At 44.7% G+C, this 21,693-nt stretch overlaps 1 protein-coding gene across 1 annotated transcript in view; it reads left to right on the top strand.

The window, feature by feature from the left end:
* Window positions 1–21,693, top strand: part of SART1 (spliceosome associated factor 1, recruiter of U4/U6.U5 tri-snRNP) — a gene marked incomplete at its 3' end in the record, with an annotated part of 162,008 nt that overhangs the window by 130,623 nt on the left and 9,692 nt on the right. The window lies entirely within an intron of this gene.

The following is a 21,693-nucleotide window of genomic DNA, read 5'->3' as shown; positions in this document are numbered from 1 at the left end:
GTTCCCTTTTTTTCCTCGATATGAGGCAGTATGTATTATGGGCCCCTCCATATATGGTCAGTATATATCTGATACTTACAAGTCCCCCTTGTAATACAGCATGTGTTTGTGGGAAGTGGACTTGGTTTAAGAGCTAACACTCTACCCAGCAGACTGTAACATTACAGCAGACATAGGAGGTATAATCCTACCTTATGTGTAGTGTATCTCCTGTAGATCCATATATCGCCTCTTAGCAGAGATGCAGGTGGATGTGCTGGGAAAACGATTTCGGCGGTCCGCCGCCATTTTGCCGTAGACCAAATGCATGTATGTCCTCAGGTCACGCCGGCCGCCATGTTTTTGGAGTCTTATGTCTCTTCTATGGGGGCGGCCATGTTTTGTGAGCCCAGCTACCTCGTGGAGAGCTGGGAACGCCGGAAGGCGTACACAGGGGGCGGAGCCACGTCCTTCTACCCGGGAAAAAGCAAACAGCTCCTTCCAGTCTGTGTAAGACAGACGCTGACTGCAGTTGGTTGGAAACTGCACTGCATCGGTTGGTGAGCCTTGGGGGTCCCTCTCTCTCTCTCTGTGGGATCGAGAAGCAGGTACTCTGAGGGGCGCTATTGCGCTAGGGGGAGACACACAAAAAAAAAAAGAAAACGTTTTTTTGTTTTGCTGGCAAAGGTGTCCTGAATTAACATGGACCCTGCCACTCATGTATCTCCTCCGGATCCCCTCGAGGGGTCTGCGGGATCCTCCAGCACCCCATTGACAATTGAATCATTGTCAGCTATTATGGAAACTTTTGTGTCCCGGGTGGAAGTGGCTTGTCAGGGACAGGGCGCAAGAAAGCGACCCCCGCCTAACCCCTTATTATCTGAAACCTCGGATTCAGACTCTGAGCCCATTTCTGCAGTTGCAGGTACTTCATCTGGGATTGGTGTCTCGGGTCCTGTCTCTTCAGACAGTGAGGAGGATGTTTCGGCATCCGCCATAGCCCGAGAGGAAGCGTTGGTAAACGCACTCATTGTATCTGTTCAAGAGACCTTAAGGTTACAGGGTATTCCTTCGGAAATAGCTGAAACTGAAATCCCCTTTGGGACTAAAAAACGCATCAAAGTGGCGAAGGTTTTTCCATTGCCCAAATGTTTTGGCAATCCAATCGAAGAAGAATGGCGTCTGCCAAAACGCACTTTTACTATTTCTAACGCATTGACAGGCGTTATCCGTTTGAGGAAACCCTTATTAAGAAATGGACAGAACCACCTGTGGTGGATTCACCAATTGCTAGATTGAATAAAGCCACGGTTATTCCTTTAGATGATGCTCCGTCTTTTAAAGATCCAGTGGATCGCAAGATAGAAGCTATGTCTCGCACCATGTTTTCCTTGATTGGATCAGCTTTCAGACCTATAATAGCTATTGGTCTGGTTTCGCAGGCTGTAACTGAATGGACCAAGTGGTTACGCCGGGACTTAGAAGAGGTCCCTCAGGCGGTATCAGATTTGTTGGAACAAATGATACAGGGGTTACAGTTTGTGTGTGATGCGGCGTTAGACGCCACTCCATTATTGGCGCGAGCATCAGTCTCAGCAGTGGTTCTCAGGCGTACACTGTGGCTAAAAGGTTGGTTAGCCGACCAAGGTTCCAAAAAAGCATTGGCTAATATCCCCTTTTCAGGAGAGCGTCTATTTGGAGCCAACTTAGATGAGATCATTAAAGATCTCACGGGTGGAAAGAGCACCTTTTTACCGCAAAATTTTAAAGGTAGAGGAACTCGTCAAAGACGAGGGCCTTCTTTTTCTGCTCACAAGAGGTTTTTTCGTCCCGCGGGTGAAAAAACTAAGTCCTCCAAAGCTCCTGCAGGAGGCGTCAGGGGTCGTTGGTCGGGCAAGCAAAAGCCCGCCCCCTCCAGACCTGAAGATAAACCATCCAAAGCCTGAAGGTGCGCCCCCACCCATAACTGGGGTGGGGGGGACGTCTTCGCCGGTTCCCGGATCCATGGCTTTCCAGAATCCCGGACAAATGGGTTTGCGAAGTCATAAGGTCAGGGTACAAGATCGAGTTTCGATCTCTCCCACCGGCGCGATTCTTCCCTTCCAATATCCGACTATCCTCAGATCGTTTAGAAGATCTGCGGAGAGCAGTCACAGATTTACTACAACAAGGAGTGGTAGTCCACGTTCCTTGGACAGAACGGTTTCAAGGGTTTTATTCAAACCTATTTACAATACCCAGGAAAGAGGGCAAAGTAAGTCCAATTCTGGACTTAAGAGCACTCAATTCTTTTGTCAACATAAGAAGATTCAGAATGGAGTCCATTCGCACAGTAGCAGCCTTCCTGCATCCAGGGGATGTCCTAGCGTCCATAGACATCAAGGACGCCTATCTTCACATTCCCATTTTCGCAGGACATCAGCGGTTTCTACGCTTTTCCGTAGAAGAGAACCACTATCAGTTTGTGGCGTTACCTTTCGGTCTCGCCACGGCTCCGCGGGTCTTCACAAAGGTGTTGGCCCCAATGTTGGCACTTCTGCGCCAAAGAGGCATATCGATCCTTGGTTACCTAGACGATCTTCTGCTTCATGCAGAGTCTCCTCAGACCTTGCTACAAAACATAGAAATTACTATGATTTCTTTACAGGAATTCGGGTGGCTGGTGAACCAGCAAAAGTCATTTCTGGTTCCCACCCAGAGGCTCGAATATCTGGGTCTAATTTTAGACACAGTCAAGACAAGAGTTTTTCTTCCGGTAGGGAAACTCCGAAAGATTCAATCAGCAGTCCAGTTGTTACTGTCCAACAGCTGGTCTTCCCTTCGGACTTGCATGAGGGTTCTGGGGTTGATGGTGGCTTCATTCGAAGCAGTCCCATTTGCCCAGTCCCATACCCGAATTCTTCAGCAAGAGATTCTTCTCAGATGGAATCGGAATCCGGAATCCCTGCACAATCAGATCCGATTGAGCAAACAGACCAGAGAGTCTCTGGTCTGGTGGCTTCGGTCTCCAATGCTCAGCCAGGAAAAGTCATTTCTGCCAATATATTGGACGATAGTGACCACGGATGCCAGTCTATCCGGATGGGGAGGAATTCTCGGTCAGTTATCTGTCCAGGGACTTTGGTCCCCGGAAGAATCCAGGTTACCGATAAATGTATTGGAACTGAGAGCGATCAGACTTTGTCTGATTCACTGGACCGAGCAGCTCCAGGGCAGCCCGGTTCGGATCCAATCGGACAATGCCACGGCCGTGGCTTATGTCAATCACCAGGGGGGCACCAAGAGTGTCCGAGCGGCCAAAGAAGTGGCTTGCATTCTTCGCTGGGCGGAACGATTTGTTCCAGCAATCTCTGCGGTGTTCATTCCGGGGGTGGAGAATTGGCAGGCAGATTATCTCAGCCGTCAGACCCTGGATCAGGGGGAATGGTCCCTCCATCCAGACGTTTTCCACCAGTTGTGCCTACGGTGGGGCACCCCGGATGTGGATCTGTTGGCATCACGATTCAACAGGAAAGTTCAGAGATTCGTGGCTTGCTCCCGCGATCCTCTAGCAGAAACCGCAGACGCACTGATCGCCCCGTGGGGGCAATACCAGCTAATATATGCCTTCCCTCCTCTCGCGTTACTGCCAAGACTTCTTCGCAGGATAGAGGAGGAAGGAATTCCAGTAATCCTGGTAGCTCCGGACTGGCCTCGTCGAGCTTGGTACGCCGACATGGTCAGACTGGTGGCGGACGTCCCGTGGAGACTTCCTCTCAGGGAGGATCTACTGTCTCAGGGACCGATCTTCCATCCTGCTTTACGATCGCTGGCTTTAACGGCCTGGCTATTGAAACCCAGGTGCTGAAGGACAAAGGTTTGTCAGCTTCAGTTATTCCTACTCTAGTTGAAGCAAGGAAAGCGACTTCCAGAAAGATTTATCATCGCACATGGAAGTCCTACATTGCATGGTGTGAACCGTTGGGGTTCCGTCCTCGGTCTTATTCGATTAGTCGAATATTAGCTTTTCTGCAACAAGGGGTTGAGCAGAAACTGGCCTTGAGTACTATCAAGGGTCAGGTCTCAGCGTTAGCTATCTTCTTTCAGAAGCCTTTGGCTACTCATTCCTTGGTGCGGAATTTCATCCAGGGGGTGCGACATCTGGCTCCGCCAGTGCACGCGCCGTTACCCCCCTGGGATCTTAATTTAGTGTTGTCGGTTCTTCAGAACCCTCCCTTTGAAGATATTAGGGAGATTCCTCTACCTACGTTGTCCCAGAAGGTGGCCTTCTTGGTGGCTATTACTTCTGCACGCAGGGTGTCAGAACTGGCCGCATTATCTTGTCGTCCACCATATCTGGTGGTTCATAGAGATAAGGTGGTTCTTCATCCGAATCCATCCTTCCTACCAAAAGTGGTTTCAGAATTTCATCTGAATGAAGAAATCGTATTACCTTCCCTGTGTCCTAAGCCCAGTCATCCTCGGGAGTTTGCTTTACACTCCTTGGATGTGGTCCGGGCAATCGGGGTATACTTGAAAACGACAGACTCGTTTCGCAAGACGGATTCACTTTTTGTGATCCCAGATGGACCCAAAAAGGGGTTGCCTGCATCTGCCGCGACCATTTCCAGATGGATCAGACAGACGGTAGTACAGGCTTATTCTATTAAGGGTCGGGAGCCCCCGTTCCCTGTTAAGGCGCACTCCACTCGGGCACTTAGTGCGTCATGGGCCTTTCGCCATCAGGCGTCAGTGGTCCAGGTGTGCAAGGCGGCTACCTGGTCGTCGGTGCATACCTTTACTAAACATTATAAAGTTGATGTAATGGCATCGTCTGATGCCTCGTTTGGCCGCAAGGTTTTGCAGGCCGCAATTTGAGGAGACCAGTGGTCTACCTCGAGGGTTTTTTCCGTTGGAAAATTTTTCTTTAGTCTCATTCTTTGTTTATAATGAGCCTTTAAAACTTCTAGTTTGGCACCGGTTGGGCCTTCTAGATTGGATTTGATTTTGTCAATCCCACCCCTCATTTGTGGCACTGCTTCTGGATGTCCCAGCTCTTGAGAATCAAGAAGACTACGTCTGTCAATGAGCGATAGAGAAAAATGGATTTTTGTAAGATCTTACCGTAAAATCCTTTTCTCTTAAGCTCATTGACAGACGTAGTACCCGCCCCTCTATCATTGAGTTGGGTTGGGTTAAATTCTCTGTACTGCTTTAAAACAGAACTGATTGCCTGTAGCAGAGAGAGGGAGGATATACCCTCAGGGACTGCCCCTAAGGTGGAGCCAGAACGTTTTGTCTTTCTGCCTAGTCCTACTCCTGCGGAGACAACATAACCCAGCTCTTGAGAATCAAGAAGACTACGTCTGTCAATGAGCTTAAGAGAAAAGGATTTTACGGTAAGATCTTACAAAAATCCATTTTTTTTTTCTCCCCTGCCTTTCATTCTTCCGCTCCATTTCTCCTTCCACTGTACTCTCCTTCCTTCTTCCAGCTGTGTCTTGTCTCCCTAGCTCCCACTTTCTTCTTTCCTTTTCCTTCTATTCTCTCCCAACGAGTCTGCGCTGCGCCCCGGGTGGCAATTACTTTAAAGCCCCGGCAGCGATTGATAAGCTCGCCAATTAAATACGTTCAGAGTGTGCAAGCTTGATCAACCTGGCGAACCCTAACTCATTCCTAAGTGGTACCGCTGTGGTACGTATTTTGGACCCGGCACTTCCCAAGTTGGTCGACTGCCCACAATTGTCATGACCGCTACCCTGTATATTGATAAGTTTATATTCGCTATTACCTACATTAGCTGTTTCTTCTGTACACTTCTCGTGGTATACCTGGATGTTGTTTATTCCCATAAAAGGTATAAAACTCCGCGCTTATGTTCAATTTGGATAAAAAGGAGGATATGTGTAAAAATATAAAAAGTATAAAAAGTGTATATAATTTAAAGTGTATGTAAAATATAAAATATAGGCTGCAGCCTCACTAGATTATAGTCCGAAGACTATATATGAATGGTAATGGAAAGGTAGGGTCATGGCGCTGCCTAATAATATAAGTGTAAGAAGGTGTTGGTAGGTGCTGATACAAAAAAGGGCCCTAAAAGTGCAGTATGATATAGAAAAGTGACAGCACTATTAAATATTTGATGTATCGATATTAGTAAACATTTAAAGTGATGTGTGCATATAGGTGTAAATAAAGGAAATGGTAAATAGTGATGAGGGAGATCTGGTTGATATCCAGATCAAAAGGAATATATGCAAAAAGGTATACCAAATATTAATCAAAACATAAGCTATATACAATCCTAATCATGCAATGTGAAACTGTTAATAAATTAAGGTGCTCTGTGTGTTGCAAAGTACCCCAATAATACCGCACACTGTGGTATGGAGGTAAAGTGAAGAATAAGTGAAACCAAATGTATAGCGACCAACAGCAACAAAAAGTCCAATATAGGTGCTTAGTGTCTATATAACAAGTGTGGTGACCAAATATAATAGGCAAAGTTCAGATATTGATAGCAGGTAACAATACTCTTATGGTGAGCTATAAGGAGTGACCCCGTGGTGGGCGGTGAGGTGCTGGGTAATCCCTCTGATAAAAAGCTCACTCACCAGAAATACCCACCCCACACAGGGGTATAGAGCGGGTATATAAATGTATCCTACGGCCGGAGAGATCCTTTTATCCTCGCCTACTCCTGAATGGGGACGTCCTGGAGGTGATCTGGAGGGTCTTAAAATGGATGGTTCCCCAGGGAGGGTGATCGGGATCTAGTGGGCTCCTGTCTGTAGGTAGTGGGCGTCCCAAATGTCCTCGGGGTGTCACTCGCAGTGGTGTACCAGGGGTTAATAAATAAGGCACATAGTGTGATACCGTATGGACAAATTTAATAGTAAAAACGTCTGAGAGGTACTCACATTTACAAAGGAAGATATATGCATACAGTCATATAGGTGGAGCGCGGACGCGGTCCAAGCCTCAATCTCAACCAAACCGGAAGTGATGCGACACGCTGTACGCGTTTCGTAGTAGATGCATCCTCAGCACTTCTCGTGGTATACCTGGATGTTTATTCCCATGTTGATGCTCGTTGGTTTTCCTTCAGTCTATCCAAAGCTTTGTATTTGTACAACATTTGCTTGTTGTTACTTTATTCTCAATAAAACATTTTTTAATGGAAAAAAAAAAAAAATAGGTGTCTCTTTACCAAGGTGTCACACAAGAAACCTCTGAATATGGGTTAAAGCAAAGGGCTCTCAAGACCTTATTGTTGCAAAAACAAAATGATGGCATTGGTTACAAAAGGATTTGCAAATTTGTGAGTGTTCCAGTGAGCACTGTTGGGGCCATAATCCGGAAGTGGAAAAACATAATTTCACCATAAACCGACCATGACCAGATGCTCATCGCAAAATTTGACAAGAATTAAATTATCGGAAGAGTTGTTCAAAAGCCAAGGACAACTTGTGCAGCGCTTCAGAAAGTATTAGCAGGTACAATTGTTTCAAATAAAACAAGTAATATAACCACCATGGCCTCACTACACAAGAGTAAATTGCTGAAGAACGATGTTGAAGCTCGTTTAAAGTTTGCAGCACAACATTTAGACAAGCCTGTGAAATACTGGGAGAATATAATCTGACCAAAATGAAACTTTGGATGCCATAATATACACCATGTTTGGAGGTCAAATGGCACTGCACATTACACCAAAAACACCGTACCAACATTGAAGTGTAGAGGCAGGAACAGCAGCGTGAGGCTGTTTTTCAGCATGCATAACTGGCAAACTTGAGGTCATTGAAGAATGGATGAATGAAAAAATGTACCAAGACATTCTTGATAGATCTAATGCCATCTACCAGGATGATGAAACAAGGATGGACATTTTAGCAAGGCAATGATCCCAAATACGAAGCCAAGGAATCTCTCAATTGGTTTCAAAGAAAATAAAGCTGCTAGAACGGCCCAGCCAATCACCTGACTTGAATCCAGTAAAAAAAATCTATGGAAAGAACTCAACATCAGAGTTCCTAGAAGAGGTTTACGGAACAATCAAGATTTGAAGACTGTGTGGAAGAATGGGCCAAAATCACATCTGAACAATTCATGTGACTAGTTTCTCCATACAGGAGGCATCTTGAAGCTGTCATTACCAACAAAGGATTTTGTATGAAGTATTCAATTTTAGTTAGCGTGTTCCAAACTTTTCCCGGTGTCATTCCATTTCATTACACATACCCTACTTTATGAACTTATTTGTTTTGGTTTCTTTTGTATGTATGGATTGCATGGGATGTTACCGAAATGGTGGTGAAAATTTCATGTCAATGGCACCTTTTAGAAATATATTTACGTACAGAAATTGTGACGTGTTAAATACTTACAGGTGCATCTCGCAAAATTTGAGTATTGTCAGTTTATTCTGGTGATTAAATTCAAAAGGTGAAACTCCTATTTTATATAAATGCGTTACACACAGAGTGACACATTTTTAAGCTTTTTTTTTTATATATATTAATGGTTATGGCTTGCAGCTAGTGAAAACCCAAAATTCAGTGCATCAGAAAATTTGAATATTACATAAGACCAATTTAAATTTCTTTTTTCAAAAATTGAAAAGAAATGTTGGCTTACTGAAAAGTATGTCCATGTACAGTATAGTATGCATTATACCAATACTTGGTTGGGAGTCCTTTTGTAGGAATTAATACATCAATGCGGCGTGGCATGGAGGCGATCTGCCTGTGGCACTGCTGAAGTGTTATTAAAGCCCAAGGTTGCTTTGATAGCGGCCTTCAGCTCCTCTGGATTGTTGGGTCTGGTGTCTCTCATCTTCCTCTTGACAATACCCAACAGATTCTTTATGGGGTTTAGGTTAGGAGAGCTTGCTGGCCAATCAAGCACAGTGATAACCATGGTCATTAAACCAGGTATTGGTACTTTTTGGCAGTGTGGGCAGGTACCAAGCCCTGCTGGAAAATGAAATCAGCATCTCCATAAAGCTGGTTAGCAGAGGGAAGCATGAATTGCTCTAGAATTTCCTGGTAGTGAGCTGCACTGACTTTGGATTCGATAAAACGCAGTGGACTTACACCAGCAGATGACATTTTTCCCAAATCATCACTGACTGTGGAAACTCCACACTCGACCTCATGCAACTTGGATTCTGCACGCCTCCAGTGTCTGGGACCTTGATTTCCAAATTAAATGCAAAATTTTTCACAGTCCGCAATGATTTGGGGAGTCATGTCATCTACTGGTGTTGGTCCACTGTGTTTTATGCTGCATTGATGCAGTAATTCATGCAAAAGGAGCCCCGACCAAGTATCAGTATAGTGCATATCGGGTCTTTTTTCTGAGAAAAAAAAAATAGGTACAGGAACTCAACTACGACACACACACACTCCAAACTGCCTCAAATAGTGGGTGTGGTCAAATTTCAGTAACAGTGGGAGGGTTTTGAAGAGGCAGTAAATGCCAGGAGTGCATTATGTGCAGAGTTCGGGGGTTTCCAAAAAGAGTGCAAAGTTTGGGGGAGTGCGTTGCGCACATACAGGGTTCAGCCGTCTTCCACAGCTACTTACCTCTGCATCCCTTATCCACATCTCACTTTCACCCCTCTTCAGCTCTCACCTCTGCATGCAACCCCCCTCCTTCCAAACCCCTCATCTTCTCCCCACTGCCTTAAAAGCGCCACCATCTTCCATATGTCTTGCTTTTGTTGTATTAAACAGAAGCACCCAGCCAGCTCTAGCACTTCCCCACACACTGTAGTTGGCTCTGCTTCTCTCACTTGTGGGGAGATCATCCACTGGGGTTGTCTGCAACTGCACTGCACCCCGGACACCTGCATCTCCCTTGTCCCACTCCTGCACTCGTTGGGAAACACTTAGGAGATCAGATCTATGGGAGCCATTGGGAGACAAGCTGTCACTTGTAAACACAGAATCTGTACTTCTGTGTTTACAAGTAATTGTAGTGAGTGGATAGCAGAGGGCCTGAGCCAAAGGTGGTGGAACTGCGTTCACCAAGTTCCAGCTGAAGAAAAGCCTTAGTGCATACTATACCGTACATAGACATACTTTTCTCTAGCGCTCATCGACAGACGTAGTCCTCGGTGATACACCACCTTCGGGTTATGTTACCTCCGCAGGAGCAGGACTAGACAGGAAATTAAAAAGCTCTGGCCACACCCTAGGGGCAGTCCCAGAGGGTATATCCTCTCTCTCTCTGCCTCAGCAAATCAGTTATTTTCTGTCTAGTTAGGAGTAAGGACCTAGACACCTTGCTGGGATCTTAGGTCCTGGCAAGAATTTTTTCTTAAAGGATTTTTTTAGACAGCTTTTTTCTCCAGTGTTCCTGTGAGATCTTCAAGCAAGAAAGCTGAACTGGGCGACGGGCTGGATGTTGAGATCCGGTGGTCACCCCAGTTCAGCCTACGAGCGCGTGCAGGCCATAGCTCCGCGCTGGGTCGGCCGCGACAAAGTCCCATTAAAGGACTGTCCACGCGAGTTAAACGTCTCGCCGAAACGCCAAAGACCATGAGTCACGGCGTCCGTATCGGTCGACAGCCCTCCCGCCCCGGTGGAGAGGGGTACTGTCAGGAGTTGGTGCCCGCCTGGTTCCGGTATGGTGAGTAGTATGTTCCCCCTTTTTCCCTGACGGGTTTTGTGGTGAACGCGGGCCCCTCTCTGTATGGTAAGAAAGAGTCCTTTCTATCCTATAACATGTCACAAATCCTCCTACTTTGAGTGTGATTTATGTGTGCAAAAGCCAGGAGGCTTGGCTTGGGAGCTAACAATCTATTGTATACATGTTTTAAAGATGTAATCTGTGGCATTCTGGGAATCTTATGGGTTAAGTATAAGCTACCTACCAGTCAGAAGCCACGGACATGTAGACTGCCTTCCAAATCAGATCTCCAGCTATTAGCAGGCCTCCCGAACGGCCACGCGGTCCGCCAGGGCCGGTACCGCCAACCACGCCATATCCCCATGCAGAGAGAGTGTTGTGTGCCCTGCAGCACACCGCTATTCAGTTTAGGCCGCCGCCATTTTTTTTTTTTTTGCTGGATCGCACGAGCCGCCATTTTGGCGTAGCCTCGTGTCTCCAGCATGGGGGCGGCCATGTTTGAGGTGATCCTACACCTCGTGGAGCTTGGGGGAGGCGCCGGAAGGCGTGCAGAGGGGCGGAGCCGCCTCCTTTCTTCCTGGGCAGCCAGCCAAAAGACTTCCTGTTTGTCAAGACAGCGCTGTAAGCTGTTGCAGTTTAACTCTGAGCATCAAGTGGTGAGCCTGGGGGTCTATCTCTCTCTCTCTCGATCGATAGGGATCCCTAAGCAGGTAACACTAAGGGGTTTTTTTTTGTGGCGCTGGGGGTCAGAAAAAAAAAAAAAAAAAAAAAGTTTTTTTCTTTACTTTTGAATTATATTATCCAGGAAGTACTGGAGTTATTATGGACCCTGCCACACATATTCCCCCACCTGTTTCCCTCGAGGGGGCCTCGGGACCCGCCGGTGCACAGAGTATAGAGTCATTTACAGCAATTTTGGAGTCTATGGTGGCTCGGGTGGAGGCGGCCTGTCAGGGACGGGGGTCAAGGAAGCGACCCCCGCCTACCCCTATACCATCTGACACCTCTGACTCAGATTCAGAGATGGTCACGGCAGTTGCAGGTTCCTCTGCAAGGGCTGTTATCCCAGGTAAAGCCCCCTCAGACAGTGAGGAGGACGCTTCTTCTCTTGCTATAATTCAGGAAGAAGCATTGGTGGACGCACTAGTTGTGGCAGTGCAAGAAACCTTAAAACTTGAGGCTTTACCGGCAGAGGCAACTGAAACAGAGAGGCCTTTTGGGACTAATAAGCCCATCAAGACGGCGAAGGCTTTTCCTGTACCTAAATGTTTTGGTAATCAGATTAAAGGAGAATGGGAGCATTCTAAACGTACCTTTACTATTTCCAAGCGTATTGCTAGACGCTATCCGTTTGAGGAATCCATCATTAAGAAATGGACGGTACCACCAGTCGTGGATCCGCCTATTTCCAGGCTGAATAAAGCCACGGTTATTCCAGTGGAGGACACTTCGTCCTTTAAGGATCCGGTGGATCGAAAGATAGAAGCAGAGTCCCGCACTATCTTTTCTCTGATAGGGTCAGCATTTAGACCAGTAATCGTTATTGGTCTAGTTTCCCAGACACTTACGGAATGGGCGAAAATGGTACGCCAAGATCTTAGGGGAAAAGATATTCCCCAGGAGACATCTGATTTGATGGAACAGATCATACAAGGGCTACGGTTTATCTGTGACGCAGCCTTGGACACTACTCCCCTATTAGGGCATGCATCTAAGTTAGCAGTGATCCTCAGACGTGTGCTGTGGTTAAAATGCTGGTCAGCTGACCTAGGTTCCAAAAAGACCTTGACCAATCTCCCCTTTCAGGGGAATCGTCTATTTGGAGCCAACCTAGATGAAATCATTAAGGATGCCACTGGGGGCAAGAGCACTTTTTTGCCACAGGTTGCAAAAGCTAAGGGACCTCGCAACAAGCGAGGACCTTTCTTTACCGCCCATAAAGGGCGCCCGGCTGGTACTAGCGGGAAAGGCAAGACTCCTCCAGGAGGGTTCAAGAAGGGGGCCAACCCAGCCAAACCCGAAGCAAAGGAGTACACAGCCTGAAGGTGCGCCCCCACCCGGTTTCAGGGTGGGGGGACGTTTTCACCGGTATTCAGGACATTAGATCGAGCATCAACCACTACTACCGGTGCGATTCTTCCCTTCCAACATTTAAGTACCACAGGAAGCGGTAGTTACCGTTCCCTGAAAAGATCTTTTCCTTTACCTTTTCCTAAGATTAGTCCCGATACCTCACAGGAATCGGATCTGGTTGACCAGATAGGCCAAGTAGCCTCTAGTCGGGTGACTTCGGTCCCTGAGGTTCAACCAGAAAAGATCACCTTTCCTGATAACTATCAGGTATCTGATAAATGTGTGGGAACAGAAAACGACCAGACTTTCTCGGATGGTCGGGGCCAGATAGCTCTAGGGACGCCTGGTTCAGATCCAATCAGCGCCAGTGGTCCTAGAAATTCTAGGCTGGCCTCCTCAAGCCGGCCTGGCCGACTTGGACATGTTAGTCGCAGACGTTCCGTGGGAACTTCGTCTCAGGGAGTGTCTGTGGTCTCAAGGACCAATTTACCTTCGTGCTCTACAGTCGCTGGTTTTAATGGCCTGGCCATTGAGACCCAAGTACTGAAGGACAGAGGTTTGTCTACTTCAGTCATTCCTACCCTTATTAAAGCAAGGAAAGCGACTTCCAGCAAAGTCTATTATCACACATGGAAGACTTATATTGCGTGGTGCGAATCTTTAGGATTTCCTCCACGTACCTATTCGGTGACTCGAATATTGGCCTTTTTGCAACAAGGGGTTGAGCAGAAGCTAGCCTTGAGCACCATCAAGGGTCAAGTTTCAGCATTAGCAATCTTCTTTCAGAAGCCTTTAGCTACCAAATCCTTGGTGCGGAATTTCATCCAGGGGGTGCGGCACCTGGCTCCTCCAGTCCGCGCGCCCTTACCGCCCTGGGATCTTAATTTGGTTTTGTCGGTTCTACAGAAACCTCCCTTTGAAAACATCAGGGAGATTCCCTTGCTTACTCTATCCCAGAAGGTGGCCTTCTTGGTGGCTATTACTTCTGCTCGCAGGGTGTCAGAACTGGCTGCATTATCATGCCAGTCACCATACCTAGTGATTCATAGGGATAAGGTAGTACTTCATCCTAAGCCATCTTTTCTTCCCAAGGTGGTTTCAGATTTTCATCTGAATGAAGATATTGTACTACCTTCCTTGTGTCCTCAGCCCAAGCATCATCGGGAACATGCGTTGCATTCCTTAGATGTGGTTCGGGCAATCAGGGTATACCTGAAAGCTACGGAATCATTCCGTAAGACGGATTCACTTTTTGTGATCACGGATGGCCCCAGAAAGGGTTTGCCTGCATCTGCCGCGACCATTGCCAAATGGATTAGACAAACGGTGGTACAGGCTTATTCTATTAAGGGTCAGAGTCCTCCGTTCCCTGTTAGGGCGCACTCCACTCGAGCGCTCAGTACTTCCTGGGCCTTTCGCCATCAGGCGTCAGTGGTCCAGGTATGTAAGGCGGCCACCTGGTCGTCGGTACATACCTTTACAAAATTCTATAAAATTGATGTGACGGCATCGGCGGATGCCTCATTTGGCCGCAAGGTTTTGCAGGCCGCAATTTGAGGAGACCGGTGGTCTACCTCGAGGGTTTTTTTCGGTTTGAAAAAAAAAAAAAAAAAATTGTTTTCTCTTTTTTTGTTTGAGTCTCATCATTAAGGATGAGCATTGTAAACTTCTAGTTGGCACCGGTTGGGCCTTCTAGATTGGGATTTGATTTCCATTTTCCCACCCCTCAGTTGTGATACTGCTCTGGGACGTCCCGAAGGTGGTGTATCACCGAGGACTACGTCTGTCGATGAGCGCTAGAGAAAAATGGATTTTTGTAAAATCTTACCGTAAAATCCTTTTCTCTTAGCTCATCGACAGACGTAGTCCCCGCCCCTCTGTTTTGGAGTTGGGTTGGGTTAAATTCTCTAAGCACTGCTTTTTCACATAACTGATTTGCTGAGGCAGAGAGAGAGAGAGGATATACCCTCTGGGACTGCCCCTAGGGTGTGGCCAGAGCTTTTTAATTTCCTGTCTAGTCCTGCTCCTGCGGAGGTAACATAACCCGAAGGTGGTGTATCACCGAGGACTACGTCTGTCGATGAGCTAAGAGAAAAGGATTTTACGGTAAGATTTTACAAAAATCCATTTTTTCAGTAAGCCAACATTTTTGTATTAAAATCCTTCTTTAACCACTTTACCGCTGAGTACCGTAGTACTACTGCGGCAAAGTGGCTCGTTATCGTCTGACGACGTAGTACTACGTGGTCAGACACTCCCCTTGTGGGCGGTGCTTGCGCGCCGCCGGAGGCTCGCTCCCGCTATTTTCAGTCACAGCGGGAGTCGGGCCAGGGGAGGAGCAGCGGCGATCGCCTCTGCTCTTCCCCGATCGTCGGGGATCTAGTGTGGAGATCCGCCTGCTTGTGTAAACACAAGCGGGCGGATCTCCCAAGTGACAGGCAGGGTCAGATTGCAGGGTTCAGCATAGCTGAACCCTGGATCTGTCCTTGTGTCACAGTCACCTCCCCCCCCCCCCCCCCACACGTCAGTAAGCACCAGGCATACATTAACCCCTCCCTCTCCAATAAAATTAACCCCTTCCCTGCCAGTGTCATTTTTACAGCATATATATAGCACTGATTACTGCAGTAATGTCACTGGTACCCCCAAAAGTGTCAAAAATGTCAGTCAAGGGTCCGATCTGTCCGCCGCAATGTCGCAGTACCGCAAAAAAAATCGCAGATCGCCGCCATTACGCGTTAAAAAAAAAAACACCAAAAATTACAGAAATCTTTCCCTTTGTTAGTAAACGCAATAACTTTTGCGCAAACCAAAATACGCTTATTGAGAATTTTTACCAAACATAGGTAGCAGAAAACAAATTGGCCAAAAATTTAAAAAAATTTTGATTTTTACATTTTTTTGGGGGGAATTTCATATAAAAAAATGTGAAAAATATTGTTTTTTCAAAATTTATGCACTTTTTTTGTTTAAAGCGCAAAAAGTAAAAATCGCACAGGTGATCAAATACCACCAAAAGAAAGCTCTGTTTGTGGGAAAAAAAGGACGTAAATTTCGTTTGGGTATGGCGTCGCACGACCGCACAATTGTCAGTTAAAGTCGCACAGGGCCAAATCGCAAAAAGTGGCCCAGACGTAAGACCGCAAAATCCTCTAGTGGTAAAGTGGTTAATAGTCCTATGTAATCAAATTTTCGGAGATACTGAATTTTGGGTTTTCACTAGCTGTAAGCATCAAAAATTAAAAAAAAAAAAAAATATTTAAAATATCACTCTGTGTAACGCAGCTATATCAAATGAGTCCCTTTTTTGAGTTGCACATGTGTATTACCCGCTGTGTGTGTATATAGGTGTAGATAGATAGATAGAGATAGATAGAGATAGAGAGATAGATAGATATGTGATATATAGATATAGATATAGATATATAGATATAGATATTTATATATAGATATTTATATATGGATATTTATATATAGATATTTATATATAGATATAGATATAGATATATAGATATAGATATATAGATATAGATATAGATATTTATATATAGATATTTATATATAGATATATAGATATAGATATAGATATATAGATATAGATATAGATATTTATATATAGATATTTATATATAGATATTTATATATAGATATTTATATATAGATATAGATATATAGATATAGATATTTATATATAGATATAGATATTTATATATAGATATATATATTTATATATAGATATATATATTTATATATAGATATATATATATATATATATATATATCTATATACACACAAACCTAATTCCAAAAAAGTTGGGACACTGTACAAATTGTGAATAAAAACAGAATGCAATGATGTGGAAGTTTCAAATTTCCATATTTTTTTCAGAATACAACATAGATGACATATCAAATGTTTAAACTGAGAAAATTTATCATTTTAAGGGAAAAATAAATTGATTTTAAATTTTATGGCATCAACACATCTCAAAGTTGGGACAAGGCCATGTTTACCACTGTGTGGCATCCCCTCTTCATTTTATAACAGTCTGCAAACGTCTGGGGACTGAGGAGACAAGTTGCCCAAGTTTAGGAATAGGAATGTTTCCCCATTCTTGTCTACAGGTTTTTAGTTGCTCAACTGTCTTGGGTCGTCTTTGTTGCATCTTCCTCTTTATGATGCGGCAAATTTTTCTATGGGTGAAAGATCTGGACTGCAGGCTGGCCATTTAAGTACCCAGATCCTTCTTCTACACAGCCATGATGTTGTAATTGATGCAGTATGTGGTCTGCCATTGTCATGTTGGAAAATGCAAGGTCTTCCCTGAAAGAGACAACATCTGAATGGGAGCATATGTTCTAGAACTTGGATATACCTGTCAGCATTGATGGTGCCTTTCCAGATGTGTAAGCTGCCCATGCCACACGCACTCATGCAACCCCATACCATCAGAGATGCAGGCTTCTGAACTGAGCGCTGAGAACAACTTGGGTTGTCCTTGTCCTCTTTAGTCCGGATGACATGGCATCCCAGTTTTTCAAATTTTGATTCGTCTGACCACAGAACAGTTTTCCACTTTGCCACAGTCCATTTTAAATGAGCCTTGGCCCAGAGAAAACGCCTGCACTTCTGGATCATGTTTAGATTTGGCTTCTTTTTTGGCCTACAGAGTTTTAGCTGGCAACGGCGAAGGCACGTTGGATTGTGTTCACCGACAATGTTTTCTGGAAGTATTCCTGAGCCCATGTTGTAATTTCCATTACAGTAGCATTCCTGTATGTGGTGCAGTCTAAGGGCCCAAAGATCACGGGCATCCAATATGGTTTTCCGGCCTTGACCCTTACGCACAGAGATTGTTCCAGATTCTCTGAATCTTTGGATGATATGCACTGTAGATGATGATAACTTCAAACGCTTTGCAATTTTTCTCTGAGAAACTCCTTTGTGATATTGCTCCAGTATTTTTCGCCGCAGCATTGGGGGAATTGGTGATCCTCTGCCCATCTTGACTTCTGAGGGACACTGCCACTCTTAGAGGCTCTTTTTTTACCCAATCATGTTGCCAATTGACCGAATAAGTGGCAAATTGTTCCTTTAGCTGTTCTTTTATATGTACATTTAACTTTTCCGGCCTCTTATTGCTACCTGTCCCAACTTTTTTGGAATGTGTAGCTCTCATGAAATCCAAAAATGAGCCAATACTTGGCGTGACATTTCCAAATGTCTCACTTTCAACATTTGATATGTTATCTATATTATATTGTGAATAAAATATAAGTTTATGAGATTTGTAAATTAGTCCATTCCTTTTTACTCCCAATTTGTACAGTGTCCCAACTTTTTGGGGTTTGTGTATATATGTTTGTGTATATGTGTGTGTGTGTGTGTGTGTGTGTGTGTGTGTATATATGTATATGTGTGTGTGTGTGTGTGTATATATATATATATATAAATTATATAGTGAGTACACGCCTCACATTATTGTAAATATTTTATATCTTTTCATGTGACAACACTGAAGAAATTACACTTTGCTACAATGTAAAATAGTGAGTGTACAGCTTGTATAGCCATGTCAATTTGCCCCTCGTAATAACTCAACACACAGCCATTAATGTCTAAACCGCTGGCAACAAAAGTGAGTACACCCCTAAGTTAAAATGTTCAAATTGGGCCTAATTAGCTATTTTCCCTCCCTGTCGTCATGTGACTCGTTAGTGTTACAAGGTCTCGGGTGTTACTGGGGAGCTGGTGTGTTAAACTCTGTTTATCGCTCTCTTACTGGTTACTGAAAGTTCAACATGGTACCTCATGGCAAAGAACTCTGTGGATCGGAAAAAGAATTGTTGTTCTACATGAAGATGGCCTAGGCTAAAAGAAGATTGCCAAGACCCTGAAACTGAGCTGCATCACTGTGGCTAAGACCATACAGTGGTTTAACAGGACAGGTTCCACTCGGAACAGGCCTCGCCAAAGAAGTTGAGTGCAAGTCCTCAGCGTCATATCCAAAGGTTGTTTTTGGGAAATAGACATACATATGAGTGCGCCAGCATTGCTGCAGAGGTTGAAGGGGTGGGGGTCAGCCTGTCAGTGTTCAGGCCATACGCCGCAGAAATCAAATCCGTCTGCATGGCTGTCGTCCCAGATGGAAGCCTTTTCTTAAGATAGCCCGCAAACAGTTTGCTTAAGGCAAGCAGACTAAGGACATAGATTACTGGAAAAATGTCCTGTGGTCTGAGACCAAGATAAACTTATTTGATTCAGTCAAATTAATTATTTATCTTGCTAAAGAAGCTGAGGGTTAAGATGATGGATTGGCCAAGCATGTCTCCAGACAGAGGCGCGCAATGTCTCTAACATCCACCAGCTCTGTGATGTCATCTTGGAGGAGTGGAAGAGGTCTCCAGTGGCAACCTGTGAAGCTGTGGTGAAAAAGAGAGTTAGGGCAGTGTTGGAAAATTATGGCCACACAAAATATTTACACTTTGGGCCCAGTTTGGATGTTTTCACTTAGGGGTGTACTCACTTTTGTTGCCAGCGGTTTAGACATTAATGGCTGGGAGTTATTTTGAGGAGACAGCAAATTTACACTGTTACACAAGCTGTACACTCTCTACTTTACATTGTAGAAAAGTGTTTTTTCTTTAGTGTTGTCCCTTTGAAAAGATATGATAAAATATTTACAAAAATGTGAGGGGTGTAATCACTTTTGTGAGATACTATCGATATATTTATATATATATGTATGTATCTATGTATGTGTGTGTGTGTGCAGTGCCTTGCGAAGTATTCGGCCCCCTTGAACTTTTCGACCTTTTGCCACATTTCAGGCTTCAAATGTAAAGATATAAAACTGTAATTTTTGTGAAGAATCAACAAGTGGGACACAATCATGATGTGGAACGAAATTTTTTGGATATTTCAAACTTTTTTAACAAACTGTAAATTGGGCGTGCACAATTATTCAGCCCCCTTAAGTTAATACTTTGTAGCGCCACCTTTTGCTGCGATTACAGCTGTAAGTCGCTTGGGGTATGTCTTTATCAGTTTTGCACATCGAGAGACTGAAATTTTTGCCTATTCCTCCTTGCAAAACAGCTCGAGCCCAGTGAGGTTGGATGGAGAGCGTTTGTGAACAGCAGTTTTCAGTTCTTTCCACAGATTCTCGATTGGATTCAGGTCTGGACTTTGACTTGGCCATTCTAACACCTGGATATATTTATTTGTGAACCATTCCATTGTAGATTTTGCTTTATGTTTTGGATCATTCTTGTTGGAAGACAAATCTCCATCCCAGTCTCAGGTCTTTTGCAGACTCCATCAGGTTTTCTTCCAGAATGGTCCTGTATTTGGCTCCATCCATCTTCCCATCAATTTTAACCATCTTCCCTGTCCCTGCTGAAGAAAAGCAGGCCTAAACCATGATGCTGCCACCACCATGTTTGACAGTGGGGATGGTGTGTTCAGGGTGATGAGCTGTGTTGCTTTTACGCCCAACAACGTTTTGCATTGTTGCCAAAAAGTTAAATTTTGGTTTCTTCTGACCAGAGCACCTTCTTCCACATGTTTGGTGTGTCTCCCAGGTGGCTTGTGGCAAACTTTAAACGACACTTTTTATGGATAAGAAATGGCTTTCTTCTTGCCACTCTTCCATAAAGGCCAGATTTGTGCAGTATATGACTGATTGTTGTCCTATGGACAGAGTCTCCCACCTCAGCTGTAGATCTCTGCAGTTCATCCAGAGTGATCATGGGCCTCTTGGCTGCATCTCTGATTGGTCTTCTCCTTGTATGAGCTGAAAGTTTAGAGGGACGGCCAGGTCTTCGTAGATGTGCAGTGGTCTGATACTCCTTCCATTTCAATATTATCGCTTGCACAGTGCTCCTTGGGATGTTTAAAGCTTGGGAAATCTTTTTGTAGCCAAATCCGGCTTTAAACTTCTCCACCAGTATCTCGGACCTGCCTGGTGTGTTCCTTGTTCTTCATGATGCTCTCTGCGCTTTAAACGGATCTCTGAGACTATCATAGTGCAGGTGCATTTATACGGAGACTTACACACAGGTGGATTCTATTTATCATCATTAGTCATTTAGGTCAACATTGGATCATTCAGAGATCCTCACTGAACTTCTGGAGAGAGTTTGCTGCACTGAAAGTAAAGGGGCTGAATAATTTTGCACGCCCAATTTTTCAGTTTTTTATTTAACAAAGTTTGAGAGATCCAATAAATTTCGTTCCACTTCATGATTGTGTCCCACTTGTTGATTCTTCACAAAAAATTACAGTTTTATATCTATGTTTGAAGCCTGAAATGTGGCAAAAGGTTGAAAAGTTCAAGGAAGGGGGCCTAATACCTTCGCAAGGCACTGTATGCCTGTCCTCTGTCTGTCTCTCTCTCTCTACAGAAAAAAAATCAATGTGCATAACTATTCCCCCCACCCCCCCCCCCCCCCCTAAAGTCAATACTTTGTAGAGCCACCTGTCGCGGTAATCACAACTCCAAGTCTCTTTGGATAAGTCTCTCTAGGCCATTCCAACACATTTACATGTTTCCCCTTAAACCAATCAAGTGTTGCTTTAGCAGTGTGTTTTGAGGTCATTGTCCTACTGGAAGGCGAACCTCCATTCTAGCCTCAAATCACGCTCTGTGTGGTACAGGTTTTGCTCAAGAATATCCCTGTATACCATCTATCTTTCCCTCAACTCTGACCAGTTTCCCAGTCCCGGCTGCTGAAAAACATCCCCCATAGCATCATGCTGCCACCACCATGTTTCACTGTGTGGATGGTGTTGTTTGGGTGATGTGTTGGGTTTGCGCCAGACATATCGTTTTCTTTGATGGCCGAAAAGTTCAATTTTAGTCTCATCAGACCAGAGCGCCTTCCTCCATACGTTTTGTGAGTCTCCCACATGCCTTTTCACAAACTCAAAACGTGCCATTTTGCTTTTTCCTCAAAGTAATGGCTTTCTTCTGGCCACTCTGCCATAAAGCGCAATTCTTTGCAGCATACGTCTTGTCCT

This window comes from Pelophylax lessonae (assembly GCF_965119305.1).
Source record: "Pelophylax lessonae genome assembly, chromosome: 10".
In the NCBI taxonomy this organism is placed as follows: Eukaryota; Metazoa; Chordata; class Amphibia; order Anura; family Ranidae; genus Pelophylax; species Pelophylax lessonae.
This window is presented reverse-complemented; position numbering and strand designations above follow the sequence as displayed.